This window comes from Solenopsis invicta, chromosome 11, assembly GCF_016802725.1.
Source record: "Solenopsis invicta isolate M01_SB chromosome 11, UNIL_Sinv_3.0, whole genome shotgun sequence".
Classification (NCBI taxonomy): domain Eukaryota; kingdom Metazoa; phylum Arthropoda; class Insecta; order Hymenoptera; family Formicidae; genus Solenopsis; species Solenopsis invicta.
In genome coordinates this window covers 1,676,846-1,698,140 of record NC_052674.1, presented here as the reverse complement: position 1 = coordinate 1,698,140, position 21,295 = coordinate 1,676,846, and the positions used below count along the sequence as shown (strand labels likewise).

Genomic DNA, 21,295 nt, shown 5'->3' with positions numbered 1-21,295 from the left:
ATTCTCCCCTACCCCCGCCTCCCTTTGCCCCTACTTTTTTTCTGTCAGAAGATGACGAGTCATCGTCGTCATCGAGCGAAGAAAGGAACCAAGTGAGGCAGATGCGTCGGCTGATAGGTGAGCCCGCTGTTCATTGAGCACGGGTAATCAATACGTTTCATTTCGGAGAACAATTGCGAAGGACCGTAGGTAACCCGTCGTTCAATGACAATAATGTTGCAGGACTGGCAAATAGGTTCTTTCCTTGCAAACGATCACCAGAGGTCAACGATACCCGAAATAACTCGGTTTGAATGGTTAATCGTTAAGACATTACCTGTTTACACAAACGTTTTGTCATTATTTTGGCCGTGTGCATGTAACGTTAATTCTACGATAAATAATATAAATAATAATAACAGTAAATAATAATATAAATTTTGGCTTTCCTGGTAACACGAATAATAATTACCTTTCGCTTTCATGAATATTAATATATAATATATTAATTTTGTTATTAATAGATAACATTTAGTATACAATATAATATTTTAAAACTAATCTTTCCTCCTTCTTACAGCTACAAAAATATATTTACAAATGTGGAAACTATTTGTGTGTATTAAAAATATTATAGGTTACAAAAATCGACATAAAGCTATATTATCGAGAAACATAATTTCAGTTTAATAACAAAACTTTATCGGACGTGGGTAAAATGAAATTTCTGTACGATTGCATTAAAGATTGGCCAAGATTAGACATACAAGAGGAGTATATAGTTAAAGTAGGAGGTAATAAACACGTAATAGCTTACGAAGTGAAGCCATAATTGGTTCCGCGAAGGTATTATTTCCTCCTCGCGTTTTCTCCAATCGATTAGGTTTAACCGCAACAAATACTTGGAATCTCCTATTGCAAACTATTCGCGTACGCCCATCATGTAGAAGGTACCGCGCGGCGAGTCGCGGGAGGCCTGCCACGGCATGTCGCGGTGGTTCGTGTCACTCCCGGAAGCGACGTGCATCTTTCCTGACGTGCTCGCGTGGCCCGCGCGACGGACAACGTCGGGGCTGAACGGTCGACGGGACAATAAGTTCTTTTCGCATTCGTCATATATCCGTGCCGAGATCCCAAGCCCAAGGCTCTCCCGCGTCAGAACGAAGTCACGAAACACACGGGAGACACGGAAGAGAGACGGGAGACGGGAGACAGAGGAGAGACGGACAGTCGAGCGACTCGCGATCCCATTGGAGAAGCAGTGCTCGTGGTCACGCACGAGCGGTTCTCGCACCGTCGCGTCGCACCGTTGGATGACAGGACGTATTCCAGCTTGTATTGTTGTGCACCCGTCCCGCCGTGCGATACCGTAAGTGCCTACATAATACTTTTGTATATCTCCCAGCCGGGAGACGCCGCGCCGCCGGCCATAGCCAGAGCGATGAAAACGAGCGGAGATAATAGCAAAGAGATAAGGGCAGCGCCTCGTTACATTACATTCGGCGTGCCAGCTGTGCGACGACCTCCTTGCTCGTATCCCCTCCCCCTCCTCCTATTCTTCGTCACTTGATCCTTTCGCCTGTCCTTCTCCGGCTCCTCCGCCGCACCGCGCCCCCTCCAACCTCTCTTGTCTCTTAGGTCCTCGAAAATCTCCCACCGTGATCGCATTTGCGTCTTCATTACTCGGATCTCCTACCCTATCAGCCGCAGTTGATGTTTCAGAAATAACAACGCGAGAGGGTCTCAAACTGACGCCTTGCGACTCTTCATTTACCCGCTGGATCTTATCCCTTCTTCTCATTTCTGGCGATAAATCTTTGTCTCTTTGGTCGCCCAGGATGTTGATGTCGCGATTGCATTTTCGTTGCATGTCAACACCTTCCTAGTCATCAATTACAAATTACATCTTTTAAGAGAGGAATTTCGAAATAAATAACTCTAAATTTTATAATCATTATAAAAAATTCCCATCATAAAAAATTATTATTAATTACATTTTTAATTATTTTTATTCATTAATCCTTAATTATCTCACTTTTTCATCCAATCTAATTTTTTTTTTTTATATCTTTAGCAATATGTGATATACGTACAACTTGAATAGGAAAATAGGAAGCGTCTATCTTATTATACAATTAGTCTGTTCGTCCTACAGGATGACGAAATGCTCAATGAATATTGTGCAAAAGTTATCGGACACGCGTATGTAAAATTATTATGAAATTCCGATGCAGATTAAAAAATGATTTTTGCCGGACCCGTGCGGGCAGTGCCGTATGCAAACATAATATTTGCAGAAATTACGATTCCATGCTCAAATCCACTTTAGTCTATCTTTATGCGTCTATGTCGAATCAATATTACACATACATATTTACGAGCGAATTCACCTCCAAACCACCAATAAGCCGCCGGCCTCATATACATATCCCGGCGCAATCGTTACCGGTGTGTCCCAGGTTTTGATTTTCGTTCTTTGTTCATTTATTTGTTTTTCCCTTTTTACTGAAAAATCTGTCGATTTACGAGGGCCGGCGTTTCCATCGCATCGACATTACCGCGCGCGTATCTGGTTACGCGTTTTCATTCGTTTATTTATCGCACGGAAATTTCGCTGATTAGTATCGTGCGGACTGCACTAATGCGTTGTCTCGTAATTCATCGATTTTAACGGAGCTGCCGGTCCATTGAATCCGCTACTTGCCTGCTGACATTTGCGTATCGTGACGAGCTCACAAAAACTTGCGCAAAAAAAATAAATAAATAAATATCCGGCTGCAGCGCGGGTATTATTTGTAGACTTATTGTTGTAAATTATTATTATCGCCGTCATATCACCGTCAACAAATTGGAAAGAAACATTGAAATAATGGCTGTGAACAATAATGGGGCTTTTTAATATATTAAATTGACGGAATCATCGTTATTATAATTATCATTGACAGATCTTGTGTCTCGACGTGATTCACCATTTTATCGCAGACTTTGTCCATTGTACGATCTCAAGACAATTATATGCCTATTTGGCTGTCATACGTAATTATTTCAAATTGGTGTTTCGCTCATGATTTTAAAATCGTAAACCGCAAGTACCGCGGCTACGGACGTTAGCGTTAGCCGCTAGCGAGTAATCATCAGCCAATCCTCACTTTTCAGCGCAACTATCTTTGTAATCTCTCGGTCTTGGAGGGTCTCGAGGAATCTATTATATTTTGATACTTTCTCTCTCTCGGGATTCTTCTCGACCATTTCGTCTATTTGGCCGGCGCGTTCATTATTTCGAAGGCTTTCTGGCGACGACGGCGCCGGGCGTCGGTGCCGCGGTTCTTTACGACGCGGAATTATCCTTCGACGTCGTTGTCTTCGTCACGATCGCGCGCAAAATTCTCCAGCGCCGGCGGAGATAGCGTCGGTGGACGGATCCCCACGGGATGAAAATGGACAAAGTTTCCCTCGCACGACAACTGGGATGGAGCCTGACTCGACCCGACTCGACTCGACTCTCTAGTCGACTTGGATCGACTCGACTCACTCCCTTTCTCTCTCTCCCTCTTATTCTTCCTTCTCCGCAACCTCCCTCTCTCTCTCTCTCTCTCTCTCTTTCTCTCTTCTCCGCTCGTCCTCATTCTTCCTTCTCCGCAACCTCCCTCTCTCTCTCTCTCTCTCTCTCTTTCTCTCTTCTCCGACTCGTCCTCCGTCCTTCGAGCAGATCCAGCTCGACCCGTTGCAGTTCGGCTCGCATAAACTTGCGGCGATACACTTGGCGCTCGTCCTGAAACGCGAGAGTCGCCTTGTTGGGCGCCACGAGATAAAGTCACCTCTCTCTCCTTCTCCCGCGCTCTCCCTCATTCACCGTCTCGCCGTTTCTCCTTCTCTCCCTACCAGCCCGATTCCGGCGCGCACATTAGGCTTGGAGTAAAGGATAGAACGTACCTCGAGCAGAGAATACCTATACACACGGGGAAAGAGAGAGGGTTAGGGAGCAGTTCTAAAGTGCCGTTGGGTGGCGGCGTGCCGGCAGCCGGTCGCTATCGGAGGGAAAGGGGGTCGGTCGGGGGTGGTAGTGCCGGTGGCGGTGGCGGTGGCAGCGGCAGCGGCGGCGGCGGCGGCGGCGGCGGCGGGGATAGGATTGTACGAGCGAGCGGTTCGTGGATGGCGAGGCTGCAGGTTGGCCCGGCACCGAGCCGAGAGATTGGATCCCGGAAATGAGACAAACCGATGGAATCCCCAAACCCTCTCTCCTCGCCGAAGCCGCCGCGCCGGACGAGGGAAAGGGGAGACGGTGGAAATACGCTATGCTCTCCTCGATAGTCGCCGTTATCCCGCGATGTATCTACCCTATCAGCTCTTTCTCTCGTCCCACCGCCACCGCCGCCACCACCGTCGCTGCCGCCGTCGCGCGCTTCCTTGTATCTCCTTCGCGTTCCCGGACGACTTTGCCGCCAAAATTATGAGATTGATCCGGAGTCGACGCGCTGTCCGGGCGGAATGTTGCGGACGGGCACGATCGACTGTTCCATTTCCGGTAGCCACTAAACTACGGCATAAAGCTCGATTTGCCGCGAACGCGCGATGCATTTTCATCGCGCTACATTTCCTGACTGCAATGTACACGACGTCACTTTTTCTTTAATTTACTCTCGCTCGCGCTTTCGACGAGCTAAATATATATATCGGCCGTCGTCATCGAGAGGGATGGCTCGGCTCGTTTTAATAGTTCCCGAGCTCCGAAAATAGAATCGATCATCGCAATTTACGCCGATAAAGGTATAATATATTGCCGGCGCGAAGCTGCGAATTCACTAGTACCTAGATCCTGAGAGGATGCCTATTGCCGGCTTACCAATTCTGGAACGCCGCCAATTCGGAAAATCATTTCCAGGACATCGTGCGCTGACCGGGAAAGAGCATTTATGCCTTAACAAGAGTCCAACTTTGCGGTCCAAAGCTACTCGCGTGCGTATAACTCGAAAGTACGATAAGAGACGATTATCTCGCGGGTCCTTCGAAAAAGGCAAGCACGCCGGAACGTAACAGGTGTTGTTACGCACAAATCAAGATTACCGTTTGATAACTATTTTGTTATTTCAAAGACGCTTCTGTCGCAGATAGCTGATTTCTCTTTTTGCCACAATCGATTATCAGTTTCAAAATAATACAGTAACTGTTATTATTGAACACATAATAATTGTACCTTTGGCGAGCTTGGTTATAGCATCATTATGGTTTCCCGATTCAGTCAGAGCACTACTGGAATTGATTAGTTAATTAAATAACGATGAACAATCGTTCCTCCTAATTAATTAGATTAATTAGCAAATTCAACATTTCGCGTAAAGTTACATAGGTGCATCCAATCTGTGTTCCATTCTCTAATTTATAGAAACATATTATCTCCCGAATAAAATTGTCTAACATAAATTCTTGCCACAAAGTAAACTATTTTAAAAGTATTATTGATACGATAATTTTTGGGTTGTATTTATATTTATTGATTTTAATTGCATTATTATAGAAATTACGTAAGTACCAGATGACGCAGTTTTTTAAATAATTATTATATATTAAATTTATATATTTTTTTTATTAAGTTTACAACATTTGTATGAGGCTGCGTACATATAAAGTTCTAATGAAAGATACAATAAATAATTTATTTTCTCTCTCAAAGATATTTTTCATCGTCCAAATTACGAGATGGGTAGTTCCAGTATTTCAATTCTTAATTACATAATATGTATTGTAAACGCGATCGAGTACTATTACTTAATACCATAAACGAATTTTTATACCGATAGAAAAAAAACAGCACTTGGCCCCTACGCGTTTAAAGATAATTCCTGGAAAAGCCTGGATCCGGTGCGGGTTCGGGTAACGCGCGGTAGGTGGGTTCGCGCTTGATCACACCAGTGGACAGGGAAGGGTAGACCAACGGTAGGACATAGAAAATATGATGGATCCGGACTCGTCGTCTTTCCGTCCCGTGGCGATCATCCGTCAACCCTTTGAAACTTGACGGAAGCCCCGGCCGTGTGGGGCTGTAGGGCGGCGGCGGCGGCGGCAACGGCACACGCGTATAGGTGTGTGCCATGGGGACGTGCACTCGCGTGTGTGTGCATTATATCTACGACTGGCCCGTTCGCCGAGTGGCTGGAAGTGCGCTCTCGCGCGCTCGCTCATTCGTCCGTTGTGTGTGGCCCGACCGCGTTATACGCGCTGACTGCACGCGCGCGCGACAACGGCGCGTTCTCGCTCTCACGGGTGATAAATGGTTCGATCGGGCGTCGATGGTAGCGCAGCCGGGGCTACTGCTGCTATGCCTGATGCTGCAAACTGCGAACCGTCACCGGACGGCGGTGACGTGGCCGGCTTCCGAGAGGCGGATGTCCATCTTCGTCCGGCGCTTTTTTTCGGCGTTATAGAATTTTTTCACGTCTCTCTGACACGTCGCGTCGCCAGCACCCTTCGTATGCTATTGCGCTATCGAAATCCTAATCTTTCCTTTTTCTCTCTTTCTCTCTCTCACTCTCTTTTTTTTTACTATTACTTTTTCTTCGCGTCCTCCGTGCCACGCCACTCGCTTTCTTCTCCACCCCTTCGTGTGGCTTTCATCGCCTTACGACGGTCGATACGGGTTTCTTTTCTTCTTTTTTTTTCTTCTTTTCTATTTTGCTCGGCCGCGCTTTATTCGCGGATGTTCATTTGGCGCATTTGCATAATTTATGCATGTTGCGGAACGCCACTCGGTTCGGCGTTATAAATATGTAAACGTTCCCGTCGTAACGCGGAATGTTCCGCTGCACTTCGCGATTCGTCGTTCGCCCACGGTAACGTAGTATTTGTCTCGATACGCAGACGGCGTATTCCCTCCGCGGGCGACTAACCGAGAAGCGCAACGAATGGTCCTTGGCAATCCACGTCGAGAGTAACTGAGTTTTTAAAATCGAATTTCCGCGACGATATATACGGCCGTGATCCCGTTCCACACGGGCGGTAGACATTAACGTAAACTTGTGTCTCGACTTTTGCATCTCTCTTCTTTCACCCCCCCCGGCTGAGGAGGGGTGCCGGCCGCGGCGGGGGAAAGGGGCGGAGGAGGGGAAGGGGCGGCTCGCGGTTAGTAGGGACGCGTTTAATGCAGTTTCGGGCGTTCGAGCGGCAAATCCATCAGACGGATACCTCGGGCATCGCCGTACCCCACGGGGCGGATAAATACTTATTTAACGCGCTTATGCATGCAGCCGCGGTAGCGATACGACCCGTAAATCTGTCCGAGGAAGTACAATGCTGCTAATTATATACATTCCCGTGACGCGAGAGAGGGAGAGTGCTGCCCGTCCGTGAGGGTCGAAAGAGAGAGTGAGAGAGATAGAGAGAGAGAGAGAGAGAGAGAGAGAGAGCGAGTGAACAAGAGGGCGACCTCTGGCACCCCAAGAGCGGCGAGCCGCGCTCTGGAAATCCTCCCTGTTCCGCACCCACCCCCTCCCATCTTTCTCTCGCTCTCGCTCTCTCCGGACCGTGCCGTCGGCTCAAAAGACTCGCAGATTTATTGCCAAAGAGAGGAGGGAAAATGTCGACCTAAGCTCATACGTACCGGCTTGGCAGTTTGTATGCCCGCGCACTCTCCGCCGAGAGAGGCTACCGGGAACGAGGGAGTCGCGGAATAAGGAGGATAAGAGGGAAGAAGCGCGAGAGAAAGAAGGATAACGGGAGTCGAGAGTAGCGTACAGGGGAGAAGGGGAGGTATCGGAAGGGGTAGCTCGTAGAATGAGCGGAGGTTGAAGGAGGCGAAGGGGGGTGGGTCGCCAGTCAAGAGGGGCAGAAACTGGCAGTGGAGGAAAGAGAACGAAGCTATAAATTCCATCCCTCCACGTCTCCGCTCGTCGTGCTATATCGCTGATTTATAAATATGACTGTAGCGAAGTATAATAATACGTACGTACCCACCGAGCCGCGTCGGTTTTCTCTCTCCCTTTCTTCCTCTTTCTCTCTCACTTATTCTCTCTCATCTCGCTTCACTCTCTCTCTCGTTCGTTCTGTTTATCTCGTTTTCTCTCGCTCTCTTCTTTCCACCGACTCTTCCCTCTCTAGCCCTCTGCTTCTTCGTCTACCTCTCTTCCCCCCGTGGTACGTGCTTTATACAGAGAGGCGGCAGACTCCCTCTTCGTCCGTCGACTTTCCTCTTCCTCGGTCGACTGCACGGGCACCTACCCAACCGACCACCAACCTGCCTTGCCTTGCTTGCCTGCCTGCCTGCCTGCCTGCCTGCCTGCCTGCCTGCCTGCCTCCTATACGTATCCCAGAGCCGTAATTGAAAATTGATTTACGCGGTCCAGGCTGTCAGTCGCCCGGGTAAAGATGAGAGGAGCCTCCATCCGGTTTCGTGAGGGTAGTTGCTGCCGCCGCGATGTATAGAGAAGGGAGGAAGAGGAACGAGGATGAGGATGTCGAAGCTGGAAGGTAAAACCGGGAGAAAGAGAAGGAGGAGGAGGAAGAGGAGGATGAGGAGGAGGCGATGGTGGAGAGACGCCGCTGGAAGAGCAACGCTACTACCATCGCGGAGGAGGAGGTCGGTTGCGGTTGACGTGGAAGGGCGAAGAGGAGACCGGGCGGCTGGTGGGGTAAGGCGCGGGTGGTAGGGAACGACACGGAGGGAAACAAAAACCAGACTTCAACACGCCATCGCACCCTTACGGTATAACGTCACTTGCAGAATATAATCAGGATTTGTAGCGAAGCGTGGAGTCGTGCCGCGCGGTCGGTGCCGTCTCACAGGCGGGAGAAGAGGCGGTCGGTTTCGAGAGAAGGACGAAAGGTACGCTCCGACGACGATGGGGGCAGAGGGGGACGGATGGGAAAGGCCAGGGTGGTGGAGAATCGGCGAGAGAGAGCGGAGGCGCGGGTGAGACGCCCGAGCGTTATTAAGGCGCGACAAGAACTTCGGCGTGATGAGCGAACCGCCGCGCCAGAAGATACCGCCCGTGATTTATGCGACAGCGACATCCAACCAGCGAGCATCGCCGAACCCCAGAAACGATTCTCCGCGTATCGTCTCGTGACCAGTCGCCCCGCCGACCGATATCGCGAGGCCGATCTCCAAACATCATTGCGGCGTTGAAATCGGGGGAAAATTTACGTTCCAACGTCGAAACTTTGCTCAACGCGGAAACAAGCCCTGATGCTTTATTTGCCCGAGCTAGATGTATGTCTCAAGACTGATGTGACCTTTATTTTAAATTGTACTCCTCTCTTGGAAAATGCACATGTATTTTTTTATAACATTGTCTGGTGAACATTTTATTTAAAAAAGTTATAACAAATTACACGGTGATAGATTTCACAAGAAAGTAGGATAATTAATTGCGTTGATCGAAACCTCCGGTGCAAAAGTAACGCTTCGCACGCGTGTCGGATGGAAACTCGGCATTGTGCTTTTTCAAACGCACTATACAGCCTCCGCCAGTCTCGAAGGAGAGCGATTGCACGCGGCGCGTAATCCCGCGGCGCGATTCACACGCGCGGCGCGCCGTGACGCGTGAAAAATCACCAGCTGATTTGGCCGCACGATGGATGATTAGTTGCCGGCCGTACGTCAATGTACGACATTATTTATTGGCAGCAGCTGACATTCAGACGCGCGCTACCCTCCGTGATGCTTTCTCTCTTTCTCTTCTCCCTTTTTCTTTCTCTCTCTACCTCTCTCGCTTGGCTTCCACCCCCAAGGGATCGTTTCTCCCGACACTTCTCCGCACCGTTGCTCTCCCTCTACTTCTCTCTTTCTCTCCGACGCTGTCTATCTCGCTCTCATCTCGCTCTTCACTCTCGCACGCGTCTTTTTTCCATTGAGCTGACGGTATACTACGTCTCCTGTCTCCTTTCACTTCTCGCGCTCGCGCCCTAACTTTCTCATTCCGTCTCTCTTCCCCGTTGTCACCAATAAGTCAAAGTTATCCCCGGCAGAGAAAAATGCCAGGCGTTTCCCAGAGCAGAGAAAGGCCGGCTTTCTCGCGTGATTTGTGGCGACCGTTCGCTCAACTCGCAGCGCCAATGAGTCGGTCAGTCGTAAATATCCTGGCGGGACCCACGGACCCCGATGGATGGACGTACCGACGTGGCCAAGAAGATGCTGCCTTTCGTGCAGTCGTCGCGATATCACGATACGTTGAAATTCGCCGGAGGGCAAGTCTTTAGCTTTCTTCTTATTCTCGTCACAGATGTCTGTATAACTCACAAACCCGTTAAATGCACTTTGCGCACGGTAAAATCCTTGAAAATTAAATAATTGTTATTAATTTTTATTTAAATGTACTCGAGGAAAATCGAGGAAAATTTGTCAAGTTAAATCTACGTCAAATTATCGGCACTTATATAACTGACAGCACGCGTTATGGAAATGTAACTGAAATAAATTACAACTTGTCAATCATATATTTGAAGAAATTACGGATTTGATTTGAGAAGTGTGATAATCACACGATGCTTTATAATATTGTGATATAAATATGAAAAGTTACGTACGTTTTATACCTAGGTAACAAGAAGCACACGCGAGATTTACAATTTAAATAAAAATTTGGAAACTTCTCTGCTGTTGACAGAAAAAAAATTTAGGATTGTTGATTTTCTCGCACACTAATATATTTTACTGTTTGGCAATGATTGGTCAGCGAGTTGCGGGTGCACCTAGCAGTAATGCACTATCGTAAGAAATGTCTAAGGATCGATATTAAGATCGATAGGACTCTTGCAGCTCGCTGTTCTACGTGCCTACGACGTTCTGGAATTACTGTCGGGCGAGGGTACGTAGTTTCCGGTACTATCTTACCGAAGACAGATAAGATACTTCCCTGGTAACTGGGAATTATACGTTAGGGCGGTTTCGAACGGTCGTCGTTCCAGCAGGCACGATCCAACTTCCGCAAAGCTGTTCGAAGGAAGGGAACCTGAGTGGTACTTAACGAAGAATAATTGGATAGCGATAAATACAAAATAATTAACCCCTATTAACAGCGCCATCAGGTGTCCGCGGAAAGGACACATAATTTAATGTATATAAGCTAGTAAGAGAATATAATTATGCAACATTGTTTACAGAATTAGTGGGAAACTAACGCAGACTAAATTATGTTTATCATACCTAATTATACAGTAAACTTTATTTTAATTCCGAAAGAATTGAAAGAACTCATGTGTCACCGAAGTAAATATATATATTTAGAAAAATTATTAAACAACATATTAATTTACACAAGTGATAAAGAAATACAAATCAATGATATAAGCTTAATTAAAATAACTGTGACAATGAAGCAGAGATAAGTCTGAGATATTTTGTCGCATTTATATGCGGCAATATACGCAGAATATATATAGCAATCAAGTAGAAACAGGGTTGAAACATGTTAGTAATGAAGTATCGAAGAGAAGGAAAAGGATAGATGCTTGAATTGCCGATCAAATTCACGATCCTTTCTCTACCCACCCACTTCGACAGTGCAGCTTAGTCGAGAGCTCCACCCCTCCCTTAAATCACTCATTCTTTAATAATAGACAGATCCCATTATAATACCTGAGATTTATATCCGTGGCCCCCTTTTCTTTTGAGCGATAAATTTCATAGCTTTTTTTTAAATCTTTCTTTCTCTGCGGATTAGCCGACTGCTCGAGTATGATCGGTTCGTCTAATAGAAGCATGGAGAACCGAAGAATCGTTGCATTATCTTTAACAATGTAAAAGTGTAATGTACTACTCGTAATCAATGTTGATTAAATGTTATTAAGTTAATACGTGTTTACGTATTATAAATAATTATAAAACGTTAAAATATTATATATTTATGAAGGTTGAAATAAAATGAAATACTTGAGCTTTGCACATGTTTCTTGTAATTGTAATTCTCTGCTAGTAGTCAAAGAAAAATTAAAAAGGGATTATGGCACGTTATAGTGAAACAAGACTCGATGCAGAAACATAACTGGGTTACCGCAGGAGACACTTAAACCATGTTCTCGTGGCAGAGACTCCGTGGCAGATGAGAGGGAGAGAAAAAGAGAAGGAAGGAGGAGCGAGAGGCGGAAAGACTATGATGGAGTACAACGGGAAGGACGAAAGAGGAAAGCGAGGAGAAATTGAGAAAGAGAGGGACGGAACAGAAAAGAGAGGTTTCGTTAAGTCGCACCGACGTCGCATGTGCACGGCCAGGGCGAACCGGACCTATAAATATTGTCGAAACGCGTCAAATAAATCTGAAGCTTTCCCATGTTGCAAGACAAAAAGGAGCAGGGTAAAGCGATGGTCTGATGGCCGCTGCAAGGGTGACCCCTATTTATTGCCGAATTAAAGCGCGTCACCATTAATTTGCATACCGTGAGCGCGAGCGCGGAGGAGCGTCAACATGCGTCTGGCATTCCACGTCGTTTGACGAATCTTGCGATCTCGGCGTCGCGCTTCATAATTACGCGCCCGTTAATTCGTCGTGGCTCCGTCGCCTCGCTGCACGCTAGCACGCCAGCAAACGTTTTTGTTGCTCCTTCCCTCCTCCAGTCATCTTTTATTAAACGGTTTTGAATCTAATTTTATATCGCGACGAGACACACGGAATTCGCCATCGCATCGAAGCAATGATTGAACGTTCATCTCTCCTGCCCCTGTCGTCACACGTTACTGCGCGAATTTAAACGTTTAGTTTCTCAACGCACGAATAAATTTTGAAGATTTTATATAAATAGCTAATAGAAATTTTTAACGACATAGAATATTACCGTTTAACTTTGAGGAATAGGAAAAAAAAAGACTTTTTGCGTTCTCGAAGCGTGTTTCGATCCTCGAAGATTCACGGAGGCGTCTCATCCTCTTAACGTCAAACATCAGAAGATAGAGAACTTTTTCCAACATCTTCAAGTCTAATTGCGGAAGAGAGTCGCGTGCCTCTCTTACAGCCTCTCGACTAATTGCTCGAAACAATTAAAGCCAAGGATCGAATTTGCTTTTCTTGCGCCCCATCTCCCCTCCCTCGCCTGTCGTCTCTTCCCTCTTGTTTGCCGAGCGCGTTTCCCTTCCCCGCGTTTGTTTTCTGGAAAGCGAAAACCGTTGCACAAGGAATCGCGCACGTCGTGTCGTACGCGCGGGACGAGCCGGTGTCGGTGTCTCGGGGTGCGAGCTGCTCGATCCACGCCATAAATTAGCAATTATTTAATTTTCGTAGGGCCCGGGGTCCTTAGACGGCTCTAAATCAGTCTCCGTTGCAAAAAGCATAGATAACTATGACGCATGGCTCCCAGGAAGAGACAGGGGTGCGCTCACCGGATTGTGGCGGTGGTGACTTGGTCCGGGCTGGGGGGAAGTGAGTAGGGTAGATGACGGGGGTAAGCGGAGAGGACTCAGGAACGGCGAGCTATCACGCTCCGGTGGTGCAGCGGCAGGGGGAAAAAGGGGGTGCGACAGGATCGTCGAGGATCTCGTCGGTGGGGGTCCGCTCCACGATAACTGTTAGTTTCGCGGTGTCGTCGTGGCAGCGAGCGAGCGAGCGAGCGATGCGACGTTCCCCGTTCCCGCTTCTGTTCCTCATGACGACGAAGAACCGACGTCGTTGCTGGTTCGCTGCTGTCGCTGCTCTGGCTGGCTGGCTGGCTGGCTGGCTGGCTGGTTGTACGATAGCTGGTGGTGGGCGCACACTGCCACCGTTGCTCCCGGTTCGCCGCTGTGTATGTAAATGTGGACGAGAGCAAGATAGAGAGAAAGAGAGGGAGTGAGAGAGAGAGAGAGAGAGAGAGAGAGACGAAGCGGGCGAACGAGCACACGGAGCTGGGCACAATGGCAACTAGTTTTAATTACAAAGTAAGGTGAAGCGATCAATCATAATGATGTACGTGAGGCAGGCGCGGCCTCTGGGGTGTCGAGGGTGGGAAGCGGCGAGGAGAAGGTGGAGAAGGACGAAAAGGATGGAGACTGGGACGGGGGAGGAGGGGGTCGATGCCGCTCCGGGGCGGGGTGGAGAGGGCCCCCGCGTACACTTTGCGTATAATTTACTGGCACTGGATATACCTGAAGTTATGCTATACCGAAGCTGCCATCGTCCTTCTTCGTCCCGCGTGTCTCTTTCTCTCCTTCCTGCCATCGCTCTTACCGCCGTACTACGATAGAGTAGATCTCTCTCTTGCTCTCTTTCTCTTTTCTCTCTGCTTCTCTCCCTCCCCCCTCGCTCATTCCCACCGTATCTTTCTCCTTTCCCCTACCTATGACTCTGTGCGCTTCGTCTGGCCGACTGGCCGCCATAACTCTCGGTCGCTCCCTCCGAAATATCTGATGCGCCACGCGATATTTACGATCAGCACGCCCTGGCGAAGCCCGGCGCTGAAAGCCTGACGGCGATCCTTCTCCTTCTTCGTCTTCTTCCGTCCCACGTCTGATTCTTGCTCGTGCGTCTATCACCTTCTTCTTTCCCGCCCTCTCGCCTTCGACCCATCACCGCGAACTCGGGACTGTAAACGGGAGGTCACACAACGCGCGGGAGATGACCGCGATTGTTGCTCAAGATTATGGATTTGACGATCGATGCGATTTCGAATTGAACCGAGATTGATCCATATATCCTCGATTGATCCGTGACGCGCGTTCAATTAACTTTCATTAGTTCGTTAACGTCGCTCAGGACTGCAATTACACACAAGTTCGTTCGCAATGGTACGTCGTTTTGTATAAAAAAGATCGAGATACATCACAACATGTGTATCTTTACGTCGTGCATGTCACGGGAACGAGCGAATCTTCACCAGTCGGGACGCGCGATCCTCTTCTGCGCGGTCGTGGCCGTCTCGTCCGTGGACGATACGGTCATGAATATTGCGAGCGCCGGTATTTTGAGCCGGCGTGACGAGCGTTGATGGGGATTTACCTCGGCCTCTCCTTGTGTGGCTCGCCGCAAGAACTCCGCGGCCAAAGAGAGAGTTCGCCTTTTTCAGCTTCCTCCGCCGTCCCTACACCGAGACGTCTCCGCGCACACGATACTTGAGTGCTGCCCTTCCTCCCTCCTTCCCTGGTCTCTGCCCTTTTTTGCGCACCCTTTCCCCTCTAGCTTTCTCAGTCGCTCGTTTGCCCTTTCTTTCCGACTCGTCTGCCAACGTTCGTCTTAAAGCGCGCGTGAGCGTAGACATCCCTCGCGTGACGGGCCGATGTCCATCAGCCACCATCGTACGACCGCCGCGTCGCTGCAGCAGCAGCCGCCGCCACCGCCGCCGCCGCCGCTCTGCCAAAACAAAACGTAATTATTTCACGTGATTAGCTGACCAACCGACCGACCTGGCCGCACTCTCGCGGGAACGCTCGCGCGGCATCCTTCTTCCTCGGAGTGCGTAATGCACCACACGTGAAACGACGCCTCGTAACCCTTTCGCTTTCTTCCTACCTGTCCGGCGAATCATTAATGTAAATCACCGACGTGTCGTGCCGCGGCTAACGATCCAAGCGCCGCGATTCGCTTTGACGGCGCCCGATGGATACGCGGATCCGCGTTAATTTAGGGATCCGGCTGATCTCTTCGCCGCGAGGCCCGAGCACCCGATGCGAGTAATGCGTCAATTTGTCTACGTCGAACTAAGGTAGCGCAGTAGCATTGTGCACGTGCGAAAGAAAAAGATATGTTAAAGTATGTTCTCGCTCTCTTATGGAAATTACTAAGGGAGATGAATTACATGGCGAGATTAAGGATTAACAAAAAATTTGTAGGCACCGTTTGTTCGACGAATGAGGAAATGACCAATGACCAATCGCAATTATACTTTGAGCATAACAATCTCGGCATAATTCACTTCTTAAATTGTTTGCGATTCTCCCTCTATGTGATACTTATTGAATCACGCAAATACAAAATTCTTATTAAAAAATTGCCATCGATTGAAGTACCGCAATGCCAATATTTCGCAATTTAGATGCATGGATGCGCCACGCACGGGGCGAGTAATTTTCTAATCGGATAATCCGCGCGCGGCGGAGGAGGAAGCTCTCGAGACGGGCGGTCCCGCATAGGCAGAGTGTAGAAAACGAGCTGCCGGAATCTGTGCAATCCAATTTGTTCGACGACCACTCGCCCGGTCGATTCAACGGAGCTAAAGGCTAGACATTATTGGCCAGCTCGCGTGCTGCATGCGCAATGAAATAATAACGCCGCGAAATCTATTAGACACGTGAGCGTGGCTTCTTTCTCCTTTAACGACCGCCGGAGGGTCCCGCGGTACGTACCCGGAGGCTTTATACCGGCTCCGTGCACGCCAGTGAGTCACTCATGGGCGTGCGCGCGCGGCAATGGTCGTTCGGAGCCGTGGCAGTGTACAGCACGCGTGACCTTACCACGGAGAAACGATCCCTCGTAACCTTGAGATTTCCCCGTGCGAAATCGACAGTGAGCCATAAAATTCATGATCGTCGTCGCGCACGCAGCCAATTTCTTTCCCCCGCCACGGCGCGGCGGCGTGGTGTCGCGTCGCGTCGGCAAAGGCAGAAATGATATTAATCTAGACGTTATTAATCTTCCGGGTGCGCGCGGAATAACGTCTATTTTAAGCGAAATTCTCAATTATTGTATAGTTACATCGTGAACGTTCGTACGAGGAATATTTTCATTAGTTTCATTAAACGTCGTAGGAATACGACCACTCTGCTGTTCCACGAAGCAAAAATTGGCGTGTTCAGACACGGTCAAAATGGAAAAGGCGAGGTGCGGCGACTTTTACCGCGCGCTATGCATTTTTAATTACCACCAGCTGAGGCATAAACGGACGCGTCTGATAGCGTTATTAAAAATTCGCTTTATCACATACGTATCATCGAATCGTACGAGACAGCAATTATCTTAGCCATTTCTTTGTTTTTTTTTTCCTACTCCTCTTCCGTACTCTTATCGTTTTATGTGTCGAGTTCGTTTCTCGGATGAAGGTTCAGCCTTGGTACCAGTCGCAGCGTCAGCCATTAATTAAATATAAAGTAACTCCGCGTTGTCAACAACGTGCTTGGTAGCTCGGCTGTTCCGCGCCGACAGCCGGGAATAACAATAAAAATGATAATTGTACCTGAAGTAGCTTCTCGTACCTTGGATCGAAAGGGTTGGGAAAACGGGACGAATGTAAAGGAAACGATATGCCGTTTTCAGCGGGCCGCACGGCCGTATATGCGCGCGCGTGTATTGGTGCTTATCGCGGCCGTGAATGCGAGTAATTTCACACGACTAATTAGCCTCTCGTTAGCCGCGCGCCGGCCCGTTCCAGAAGCGAGGCGATGGACGCGCGGGAATGAAAGAAAGGAAAAAAGGAGAAGACAACGAGATGATAATTTTGCAATACAAATCCGCGACTTATCGGATAACTCGTCTCCCTCTCCCTCCCCCCCCCTCTCCCCCTCCGCTTTCGCGCGTCCCTGTCGCGCCAGAGTAGGTCCGCGAGGCGATTAATTAAATTCTCGGGTAATCAAATATGTCACTCAGCCGTCCGGTTTTAATTAAAGTTCGGACATTATCTATTTGCTTTATCATCGTAGAGTTGACTAGCGCAGACTCCACGGACCCGAGGGACGAGCAAGTCCGTGGCGAGACGGGACGGGACGAGGGCGAGCAGATGAGCGTCAAAGTGATGGGAGAGAAGTTGGCTGACACCCGATCGAAAGTGTCACTAGCCTCTTCTGATAGATTGCGATTGGACGTTCGTGCTCTTTTTGGCGAAGCCGGCACCGTCGCCGTCGTCGCCACGCCGCCGCGCCGCCCGCGCGTCCCTTTCGCGTTTCATTCCCTACTTATCATTATCATCGTGAGACGAAGCCGCCAAAGTGCGTTGCGAATTAACGATATTAATTGATCCAATTCCGCCGCTGAGTGCTCGCGGGCATTAGCGCGCAATTTGTTTTAGTAAGTGCAAAATTTCAGAGATAAAGCTAACGCAGCCGCGTCCTTGTTTACCGCTCGCACACTCCACGCTTAAATGCGGCCGTTTGATCCCGGATTTTATTTTCCTAATACGAAGATTACATTCGACGTTATCGTACGTGGAAAGCTAAATAGCCGTATTTAACGTTCAATGTGCCATACGAACACAGACCGAAGAATTCACGTGGAGATTCCGTTTAAACGTTGCCCGTCAATTGTGTACGTACAGATGCAAATATAATCAGATTTATCAAGAACACATCTGTTGAATTAGTGCGAAAGTCTTGGTCCTTTTTGGCGTTGCTCTTATTATGGTATCAAGAGCTCGAGGAACTATCTATAATAAAAAATTGGTTCCATTTGAATTATTCACAGTACTATCTTGAATCAGCGAAAGGCTGAAGAAAAGATATTTGAATACGAGTAGAATGTACGAATTTCGGAAAGGAATAAAAATGGTGGGTGTCGTAAAAATCATTTGTGATGAATTTGAAAAATTTCCAATGCTTTTTGTGGTATTTATCATTTTTATTAAACGTGCATCGCATGTAAATATTCTTATTTTAAACTCATCTTCGCTCATACAAAATAGCACTATAAATAACTCACTAGCATTATTTTTCATAGATAGTTCTTAAAGTTATTTTCCCAACGATATTATGATTCACCAATAGTATCTGCCAATAACGACATACTGTAGCGAGAGTAACATTATTCCTTCGAAAAGGCTCAAGTTTTTTTGTGCCCACTTAATATACGTACGTATAATTCGATACGTGTTTATGTATAAATAAAAGAAATATTACTGTAGTTTATCTAAAGCGTAGTCCAAGCAATTACATCGATTTATCCAAAAATCTTTATAGCGACGATAAACCATTCGCGAAGCAAAAACTTGTTTGTCTCGTTGGTCCGAGGCGCATAGGAAATAGCTAGGCGTCGATCGACGTAGATCCTTGTGCGACGCGACGCGCAACGGCAAAGTGATAATTCCCGCGATTCGCCGGGAATTTCTCCGACTCTTCGCGTTCTTCCTCCCTCTTTTTTCCACCCTCCTCGATTAGAGGAGCTGCTGACGTCCTTCTTCGCAGCAGCCGCCGTTGTCGTCTCCTACGTCGGTAAGGCGGTTTTACGTCTTATGAGTTCCCAACTGCGGCACCTCTTCTATTCCTCGCAATGATTTCGTCGCAATCACCCTCGTCTCACCCCCGCGCCGAGGGCCTCGACGACAGGGCGGTAATATCGGGGAATGGCGCGACGAAACTACGAGAGGCGGAGAGGCCGACCGACACTTTTGTCAATACACCGGGAAAGAAAGAGGAGGACGCCGACAGGGCGGTGGCGTCTCTCTCAGCCGGCGTTGCCGCTATAAAGACCACTCGTGTCATTTCGCAATGACGAAACTTTGTCCTGAATTCTCCGTTTCTCTCGTTCCACGAGCCAGCGCTCTGCGCGCGTCGCCGCGCCGATCCCCTCGCCTCATCATCCTCCGCGCTCGCTCCCTCGAGTTCGAGGTATGGCTCGAGTTTGTTAGTTTGAGCAGCTCGGTAGCTGCCGGCTTGTGTCAGTACACTCGCCATTCTTTCCGTGTTCTGCCTTTCTCTCACCGTTTCGTCTAATCTTTTGCGTTTCTCGTTCATTCTCTCACGGGTTTCTCTCTTTCTCTCTCTCCCACTACTCACTCGCCCCGGCTCGCATCCCATCCGCTTCGCGCACGTACATACCTAGTCTACATTGGGCAATAACAAACTGCTCGACGAAAGTATCGAGAAACAAAAGATATATGAGGTGGCGGACGGGGACCGGGAGGGCCGAGGGCGGCGGCGGTGGAGAACGACGCGGGATGGACGACGCTGAGTGAGTCGACGATGGGAACGATATTACGTCTTGTCGGACGCCATCTTCCTCTTACGACCACCCGTCACCTCCAGAAACTTACGAGGATGAGTGGCCGAGAAGTTGCCGCTGCGACTGAGCACTCGGCAGATTTCAGGATTTTTCGAGAAGACGCCAAGTATGGACGGAATGTCACCAATCGATTGGTCTTACCCGCCAAACTACGCATCTGGATTTAACGTGTGCCACATTCCAGATCGGTTACGGCATTATCATTAAAATTGCGGGAATGACGTTCAAGCCGCGGGAACTCTCGTTGTTAAATCAGCATTTATTTATGACGTTATAAATGTGATATTTGAAATAAAATCCTCGGCCTTCCGTTCACAGCTCTTGACATATGTATCCACTCTGAAGCGGAAAATGACATTTCGTTATTTCGTAATTAGAAAAACAAGTAGAATAGTTGATACGGCGTATCGAGAGAAACTCGGCACTTTCATCGTCACGCGTAAAAACGTGCGGCTCACGAAACGTGGTTGATGCAAGGTGGCATTGATAACCATCCGAGTTTATGACGTTCGAGTTTATGACATCCGGCAGAGCTGTTTGTCACGCCGACCTCCGAGAAGCCTTCGGTAACGACACGCACGCCGATGAATCAGGAAACGGACATTACATATTTATCCGCCGGGAACTCGAAAATGAGAAGAGGCAGGGCGGGCCACGCGACTCACGTCGTCGTCGCGGAAGACCTCGTCATCCTCGTCGTCGTATGCTTGCGCATACTAATCGTAATGCACGCGTGCATGCGTGCGAGTCGTAACGCGGCCCACCCAGCCGTTCAGAAAGACCACCGACGTTCGTTTCTGTCATCATCTTTGAACGTCTCCGTCGTTTAGATTATCCTCCTAAGCATTTTTCTTTGTGGCGAAGTAAGAGAAGAGTACACTCTAAATACGTTTCAATTTTATGTCTCTCGTAAATCGTTAGCAACAATGATGGTCGATTATGTCACCGATGAACAAAAAAATTATAATTAAACGAATCTAAAATATTGGCGTATGAAATTAAAATAAAGACGGCTGTTACCTTCACATAGTTTCGAGATAAATTTATGTTTAAAAATTACATTATTTTGTCCCGTAGGTTTTAAATCACGGAGCATCTTCTTAACGGAAAATGAATATTTTGATCTCTCCGTTCGCGTCGTTCCTCAAGATCGAGACATTCGCGACATGTTAGCACAAGGGTTTCCCCGCGCAGTCGGGTTAGACCGCCGCGCCGATTGAAAAAGGATCCGCTTGTGGATACATTATGCGAGAAGGTCGTAGTAGGAGACTCGAACGAAGGGATTTCTTCCCTGTCGCGGGACGGCGAGATACCGATGGCGGAGGAGACAGGGGGGGGGGATATCGAAAGGAGCGAGCAGGGGAGACCGAAGCGAAGGAAGGAGCGTTACGTACGGTGCGCTACGTAGAGCGCGGTGGAAGGACCTCGGTCGCATTTGATATGGACCGCAGATAACCGGTAACGTACGCGCGGACTCTCTGTCACGCAGGTACGTAGTC

General features: G+C 48.3%; 1 long non-coding RNA gene across 1 annotated transcript in view; it reads left to right on the top strand.

Annotated features, from left to right (window-relative positions):
- LOC120358919 overlaps nucleotides 1–21,039 on the top strand; it is a 127,093-nt gene extending 106,054 nt beyond the window's left edge. Inside the window, exon 5 of the long non-coding RNA XR_005575814.1 lies at nucleotides 11,927–21,039. This is a non-coding gene — a long non-coding RNA (uncharacterized LOC120358919). The remainder of the gene's footprint in view (nucleotides 1–11,926) is intronic.
- Nucleotides 21,040–21,295: the final 256 nt, after the last annotated feature.